Here is an 8,818-nt window from a genome sequence, read left to right on the forward strand (position 1 = left end):
TTAAGTGTCTCTAGTCCTCTTCCTTTTTGGCAAAAAGGCTGTGCTATTTGCATATCTCAGGTTGGTCGTGAGCCTTCCTACAATGCTGATGCTGCCTTCCTCTTCACATACAACCTAGGTGCACACCTTTCCCAACTTAAAAGCATCAGTAGTCCCTTGCTCTGTTCACATGACTGCCTCTTGGCCCATGTACAGGTTCTGCCTGAACACAAGGTAGTGCTCCATGCTTCCCATTCTTCTCAATGCCATTCACAGTTTATGATGCTTATAATTCCTGTACAGAGTCAATAAACAGTGGTAAATATTTTTTTCTGGGAGTCACTTCTTCCAGACAAGATCCATATCTGATATCAGCAATAATATCCTTGGTTTCATGTCCTCTTCTGAACCCAGCTTGAGTTTCTGGCAACTCTCTGTCAATGTGCTGCTGAAACTGTTTTTGAATTATCTTCAGCAAAATGTTAGCTGTAGGTCATATGAATGCTGTTTTCAATAATTTCCACATTCTGTTTGGTCACCTTTTTTAGATGTGGGTACCAATGTGGATCTCTTCCAATAAGTTGGTCAGCTATCTTTTTTCCAAGTTTCTTGGCTTGAAATGGTTGTCCATAGAATACTACTTCTTGAAAAGCTTGTACATCAGCTAGTTCTATGTATTCCTTCCATCATCCTTTGACGCTTCCTTCATTATTCAGAATTTTGCCCATAAAATCCTTTCTCATCACAACGCGAGACTTAAACTTTTTATTCAGTTCTTTTATCTTGAGCTATGCTGACTGTGTTCTTGTTTGGGTTTTGAACTTCAACTCTGTGCACTTTTCATTAAAATGCTTTGCTTCCTCCGGCTTCCCTTTGCACTTTTTTTGGGTCAGCTCTTTCACGTCTCCATTTCTCCCACTTGATTCTGCTATGCGAAGTGCACAGGCAAGTGTTCATCCTCTCCTGACATGTACTTTGGCCTTTTCTTTGTTCTTGTCTTTTTAATAACCTTTTGCTTTTTTCATGGATGGTATGCTCTATGTTATCCGGCAACCAGTCAGGTCCTCAGTAATTTGTATTCCATAAGTCAAATCTATTGTTGAGATCTTCAAAAAATTTGGGTGTGCTATACTTAAGGTTTGGCTTTTCTGAAATTGTTTTCATTGTCTTTAACTTGAACCTGAACTTGCAGATGAGCAATAGATGGTCTATTGCCCAGCCAGACCCTGGTCCTGTTTGACAATTGATAGTGAGCGTCTCCATCATTTCTTCCCACAAATCATCGTTGATTTGCTTTCTGTGGATTCCGTCTAGTGAAGTCCGTGTTTATAATCACCTTGTATATTGTTGAAAACAAAGGTGTTGCCAATGAAAAGTCTTTAGTCTTACAACAAAATTCTATTCGATGTTAGTAGTAGGACTTTTCTTGAAGGTGGCTGTGGTTCCACAGCTGTCCTAACTGCACCAACATTAATTGGCTCTATACTTTTTATTGATGTTCACATTGTTGAAAAGACTTCATTGGAAAAAAGTCTGTTATTTTGTTTTAAAAATTATTTTTAATGTAATTGAGCACTGTTACCTATTTTCTAAGAATTGCTGGCTTGGGGGAATGTGAACATGGCTCCCAGATGCCAAGAAGAGAATTATTGGGATAATCTTTACTTAAAACAGATTTAAAATTTTCCCATTTGTTCATTCATTTAAAAATTGACCAAAGAATAAGAATATCTTCTTTGTTGTTGAGGAACTTAGAAATGGATATTTAGTAGATATAAATGAATAGGTTCTAATGTATAGTGTAATAATTTAGATGTCTAGACAAAAAATACAAACAAGCTTACTTTTGATGAGGTATACCCAAAATTCTCTTATATGAGAAATACAGCATTCCAATTCAACAAATGTTTCGTGAGAACCTAAACTGCCAAAGGAGTTACCTATGAAACTTTATATTTGAGTTCAACCCTTATAATAAGTCTTGATGATCTATTTTTATTTGAGCCTCAAGGTTTGTTTTTTGTTTTTATTAGTATACTGATGTTAACAGAGTTTGTCAGTGGAAAAAGCAGGAAAAAGCCATGTGGAAAACATTCTCAGCATTATTTTCTTCCCACTGAAGTGTGTGGATGCAGGTAAGTGGATAAGTCACCATGCAATTCAACCTCAGGCACGGCTGACTTTCTCCATGAAGCAGGAGTGGGGAAAACTTCCCTTTGATACAGAAGGCATTGATAATGAACTACATTAACATAAATGAAAAAGGAAAATAAGATGTCTAGCAGAACTATCAGAGACCAGGTAAGTCAAATAAGCTGCAGAAAATATGTACACCTTATATTGAAAATAAAAAATAATATCTATATCTTGAAATATTTTAAAATAGAGAAGAAAGATGCTAACTGCCCTAGAAGAAAAAAATGTGCTTGGAATAGGAACAAGGCAGTCATAGAGAAACACAAATGCAGATGGAACATATGAAAGGTAATAAACCTCACTCACAATAAGATATATGCAAATTAAAACTTCAGTGCAACACCATTCTTTACCGATCCAATTGGCAAAGAGGCAGCAGTCTGACAATTGACTGCTCCAGGAAAGCTGCGAGGAAACACATCCTTTCAGAAATGACTACAGGGAGTGCGGGATGTCTCTTCGTCTGTGGAAGGAAAGTGGCAGTATGCAGATAAATTCCATCAGCAAAATTATGTAACGATATATTTACAATGCTATTCATGAACCAGCAGTTGTAACCAAAAAAAATAAAAATTGAAAATAGCAAATGGCACCAATAGGGGACTCACTGAATAAACTATGAAATGCCTAGACAATGTAACTATTAGAGAAATGTACCTGGAGAAATGGACTGGGGTAGAATGAGGTATAGCTGTATATAGGAAAACAGCTTGATATTCATCATTCAATGTTAAGTGAAAAAGCTAGGTGAACAAAATACGTATAATACTTTGTCCCATCTAACAAACGATAATTGTGCGTGCATGCTTTTAGAGAGAAAGATGATACAGATACTTGTACATAACAATTCAAAATACAAGAAGAAAACATCATAGCAATGAACTTTTGACCTCTAGGAGGAAGAAGGCGGTGAGAGCAACCAGGGTAGTGACAGAAATGAAAGGTCTCTTCTTCGCACAGACGGGGATGTTGCTATGTAGGTGCTCTTTGTAACCAGATATATTTTACATAATTTAAAGAATTAGCTTTGAGACAGCCGTATAAGGCAGAAGCAAAATGGAAGACATTCGTGTTTTATGAATTAAAGTAATATGATATGATTAATTGAATCATTAGAGGAGCAGTTCTAAATGACTTTAAAACCTGACTACGTAGTCCTTAGCTGTATATACCCTAAGGAGAAAAAAAGTGCAAAAATATTTCATGCATTATCACTACTGTAGGTAGAGGCCTGTGTATTCTCATACTATTGTGTGTGTCTTGTAAGATTAAAAATATGGTTAATTCCTTAGTTCGCTTTAGATACTGTGATATTTGACATGGAAGAAAGGAAACATAGATATAAGATTTAAGAGGTTAGGAAGCAACTCTGAGATCTAGAATTTGAGTGGGAAACAAACATGAACAAATGATTCATTTAATGAAAAAGTCATACAAATCACAGCCATATCCACTGAAAATCTTAGAAACAATGACCAAGTCATCATAGTAATATAATAACAAGTTGTCTACAGGTATCCTTTCCACTAAAACAGCAGTTCTCAACCTGTGGGTCGTGACCACTTTTGGTGTCAAACGACTCTTTTCACAGGGGTCACCCAATTCATAGCAGTAACAAAATTAGTTATGAAGTAGCAATGAAAATAATGTTATGGTTGGGGGGTCACCACAGCATGAGGAACTGTATTATCCTGTATTTAAGCGTCACAGCATGAGGAAGGTTGAGAACCACTGCTCTAAAAGGAACAAAGAACCTTGGGGAAATGTGCACTTTCAGAATTGAAGCAAAATATGCCTAAAATGAACAAGAAATATCTTGTCAAATCAAAAGCATATAGAAAGCATTCCAATCTAATTTTGGTAGTGTTAAAGGGTTCAGAAGCTTCCACTGGCCAAAATAACTGCAATGGATATTTAAAGCTGCATTTAGAGGATGTTAGGAAAACAACTTCTTATTTTCTTCTATTTATTTATTTTAATGTGTCCTAGGCATGAAACAGCTCTGGCCACGATCTAGGCATCAAGCTAGGATGAACAAAGGGCTGCCAGTCTGCTCTGCCCCTGACTGTTTCCAGAGCACCACCACTAATCAGGGGTCTCTTTTCCCATCGCCAGGGGATCAACTTCTTATTTTAAAAACTGGTAAATAGAAGTAAAAAATTAATAAAAATAAGAATCTAATATTTATCTTGCCTTTCCTATAGAAATCATAACTCAAGTGTTCAAACAGTGGAAGAGGGAGGATTACTTCATCCGAGAATTATTTCCACTGAAAGGTGCTAACAGGATGATCATGTTTTTTAAAGCACCATTTTTCAGCCTATAATGAAAACACAGCTAGAAAATGATCGTCTATGATTGCTTGCATCCTAAAAAGAGAAGGAAAAAAAAAACAGACGTGATGTCCCTCCTGATTGAAGTTTGCTTGCAAAGAAAGAAAGAAAATTACAACCACAAAAATTATAAATCTGATTAAGCCTCAAGATCTAACTACCAATTTACCAGAAGTACAAGGCACAAACAACAACATTAATCAACTCCATTGGGATATAACCAGCAAAATCCAGATTGTGGAAAAACTTTATGGCCAAACCCAATCTCTTGAACACATGAATTACAAGGAAAAAAGAGAGCTTTAAGATGAACTTATTAACAGATAACTCAAGAAGCTTTCCAAACAGTTATGATAAATGAACCTTAATGTATGTGAGAGTGTGATTGATAAAATGATATGAAGTCTAGGATTTGCTTAAAATAAGTTGGGCCAAAAAACATTGTGAATAAATATGAAGCAGTATTTGCCGTGAAGGTGAGATGGGTGATCTGTATTGTTATCCACACTGTTGTATATTTGAAAATTTCCACAATAGACTTTATATATACGTATGTATGCATGTACACATAGCTCTATGATAAGCAAGTACAAGCTTATGCCGGCTTTTTAACAGCACTGAGAGTTAGAGAGGGACTTCTCTTACAGGATAAACTCAAACATGCCTTCCTCAGGTATCATGGAGAATGATTCATATACATATTGGTCTCCGTATTTCATTTCACTCATATGGACTCATTTGCAAAAGTGAAATGAGAATGGCTTCAACCATGCTCCAATTTAACTTTATTTACACAGCCTTCCCATCTCTGTTGTTGTAGGATCATCAGATACATTGTTTCATATCATCCAATTCCAATCCAGGAGTTTGGCAGAAGCCAAGGTGGGCGGTGGCGGTGCCGTAAATTAGATTGATGCAACTGTGAAAATGATAGGCCAATGACAAAATGATAGTTCTCTCCAGATCATGCATGGCTCAGTTTTGCCTTTTCTATGGTAAGAAGCTTCCTTCATGGCTGGTCCATTAGCAGAAAGCTTTGAGGTTCAAATAGAAACTATGAGTCAGCCTCACACAAACACTCTCCAATTAACTGATAAACTCAAAGCTCAAGTGTACCTTCTCTTAAGGAAATTAAAGATGAGAACACTGGTCATTTATTACTGAGGTGATTGATTCTTTGTTGAAGATCTAAATTCACCACCTTCAGTCTGTTCATCATTTGGGAAGCTATCTCGTTGCTGTTCTTTTTAGGGACGTTATGTGTTTTCAAGGGACGTTATGTGCAACAAAACGAAACACTTCCCCATGCCGAGCCTCCTAAGAGTCAATTGTTCTTACATTTGAGCCCCTTGTCATATCCGCTGGGTCAATCCATGTCACTCAGCATCTTCTCCTGTTCACTGCTCTTCTTCTTTACCAAGCATGACATCCTGTTCTAGGACTGATCCCTCTTGATAACTCGTCCATAGGAAGGTGAGGCGAAGTGAGTGGTCATCCTCACTCCCAAGGAGCTTTCTGGCTGTACTTCACCCAATATAATTTGTTGGTCCTTTTGGAAGTCCATCATATGTACAATATTCTTCATCTGCCCCACAATTCTTCTAGATCCCCAGATATGTTTGACTTTCAGTGGAATATTTAAATATACAAGGAGCTACATTTTAAAAGAGCAAACTAGTCACAAATTGATGGTCACTAGGAACTAGCCTTTTGGGTTCAATATGTTCAACGTAGCCTAGTTTGAAGGAAAACTAAAAAGCATTCCCTGGGTCATTTTCATTTATGCTGAGATTTTTTTTCCAAATAATTAGAAATATTAAAAATCTTCCCTTCTCCAACTCCGATAAGACAAAAATATCAGATGACGTACAAAAGAACTTTAAAGGCTTTGGGGATAAAATGGAATTCAAAGTAATGGAAAGTCTCCATAAATGTTTGAAATCTATTTGTATGTACAAATTCATGTTACTTGGACATTAGAATAAATTGAATTAAAGTTTCTATAATTTCTTGGCAATTTTGCCTCTTTTGGTTTATTACTTAATTTTTTTTTACATTTTATTAGGGGCTCATACAACTCTGATCACAATCCATACATATACATACATCAGTTGTATAAAGCACATCTGAACATTCTTTGCCCTAATCATTTTCAAAGCATTTGCTCTCCACTTGAGCCCTTTGCATCAGGTCCTCTTTTTGTTCCCCTCCCTCCCCACTCACCCCTCCCTCATGAGCCCTTGATAATTTATAGATTGTTATTTTGTCATATCTTGCCCTATCCGGAGTCTCCCTTGCCCCCCTTCTCTGCCGTCCGTCTCCTAGGGAGGAGGTCACATGTGGATCCTTGTAATCAGTTCCCCCTTTCCAACCCTCTACTCTCCCAGTATCTCCCCTCACACCTATGGTCCTGAAGGTATCATCCACCCTGGATTCCCTGTGCCTCCAGCTCCCATATGCACCAGTGTACAACCACTGCCCTATCCAGTCCTGCAATGTAGAATTCAGATCATGGTAGTTGGGGGGAGGAACCATCCAGGATCTGGGGGAAATTTGTGTTCTTCATTGGTACAAAATCGCACCCTGACTGACCCATCTCCTCTCCTAAACCCCTCTGTGAGGGGATCTCCAGTGGCCGACAAATGGGCTTTGGGTCTCTACTCTGCACTTCCCCCTCCATTCACTATGGTATATATATATATATATATATATATATATATATATATATATATATATATATATATATATAGCATGATGCCTTATACCTGGTCCCTTTGGCACCTCGTGGTCACACAGGCTGGTATGCTTCTTCCATGTGGGCTTTGTTGCTTATATATATATATATATATATATATAGCATGATGCCTTATACCTGGTCCCTTTGGCACCTCGTGGTCACACAGGCTGGTATGCTTCTTCCATGTGGGCTTTGTTGCTTCTGAGCTAGATGGCCGCTTGTTCACCTTAAGGAGATTCAAACATACCAGTGTAGCACACCTTTTTCCAAGAACATTCATTTAGAACTAACTGCTTGTTTTTCTCCTGAAAAAGTTTTCATTGTACTTTAAATTGTATTTTGTTATAAACAAAACTGTAGATGAAATACCCCCTTGTTTCTACAATGTGGGAATAAAATAGAAAACCAATGCACAGAATTAACGTCGAAGCATTGATAAATGCAAACTTGATTTTCAAAATGTAAGTAGAGCTTATATTATTCCTGAGTATAAAGGGGTGCTTTCCAAAGTGGGTAATATCACCCGTGGGGGCACTGGAATTATCCAGAGCTGCTAGAAAGGCAGATTCATACACTTTATCCTGGATTATGGACTATAGGAAACTTTTTTTTAATTGCCAGGAGGGTGCTGAGTAAATTTTCTCTGAAAAGGGGCTGGTCATTCAAAAGTAAATTTGGGGATCTATGGTGTAGAGTTTAACATAGAAGAAGGGAACCTCCCACAACTGCTACCTTCATGGTAAGTACGGAAACTGCCAAGAAGCCACCCTGCCTACTGGGTACAAGTTTCACCTAGACAGACAAATCATCCTCGGGATACCATGTGATTTTTATCCATGTTTTGAAGCTCCTATAAACCCTGGATAGTGCATACAATTAACAAACTTGACCACCATCAGACGGAAGTTTGCGTCCACTCAATGTGTCTCTGAAGAAAGGCCTGGTAGCCTACTAAAATGAAGGGGAAAAAATCAGCCTCGAAAACCCTGCAGAGCATAGTTCTATTCCCACACACATATCAAGCAGCCAGGAGTAAGAGCAAACTCAGTGGCAAGTAATTTGATTCATAACCTCGTTAAAATTGTTCATTCCAACTTTAGGCAATTGGAAGAGGAGGGGAGAGCAGAGCAATTCCAGTTGCTTTCTCCTTTCTGGACTTCTGCCTTTTCCAGGTGACTTTGCAGTTCCTCCTGATGGAGTAACACTCACTGATCTGTACATTTTATTACAGGTGGCAGTGACTAAAAGTGACAATGAGCCAGCTTTGGAATGAGAATCATTGCCATTTTAGACTCATCCTTGAGTTTGGGGGCAATGCACAAGAGCAGCAGTTTGAAACCACAAGCTGGCTGCAGGGAGAAGACAAGGCTTGCGACTCCCATAAAGAGTTACAGCCTCAGACACTGGGGTCAGTTCTAGCCTGTCCGATAGAGTTGCTATGAGTTGTCATTGACTTGATGGCTGTCAGTGTGTTATTTAAATTCTGAAATCACCATGAGAAGAGTATGTCCAGAGTATATATTTTTTTAAAAATCCTAATGTTGCCAAAGTAGTCAAGGAGCCACATTGTTAT

General features: G+C 38.0%; 1 non-coding gene across 1 annotated transcript; it reads right to left on the bottom strand.

The window, feature by feature from the left end:
* Nucleotides 1–4,151: 4,151 nt before the first annotated feature.
* On the bottom strand, nucleotides 4,152–4,295 carry LOC142460622 (small nucleolar RNA SNORA48). Its single transcript, XR_012786795.1, has one exon. It is a non-coding gene; the product is annotated as a small nucleolar RNA SNORA48 (small nucleolar RNA).
* Between the last annotated feature and the right edge of the window lie 4,523 nt (nucleotides 4,296–8,818).

Source organism: Tenrec ecaudatus, chromosome 10 (genome assembly GCF_050624435.1).
Source record: "Tenrec ecaudatus isolate mTenEca1 chromosome 10, mTenEca1.hap1, whole genome shotgun sequence".
Classification (NCBI taxonomy): Eukaryota; Metazoa; Chordata; class Mammalia; order Afrosoricida; family Tenrecidae; genus Tenrec; species Tenrec ecaudatus.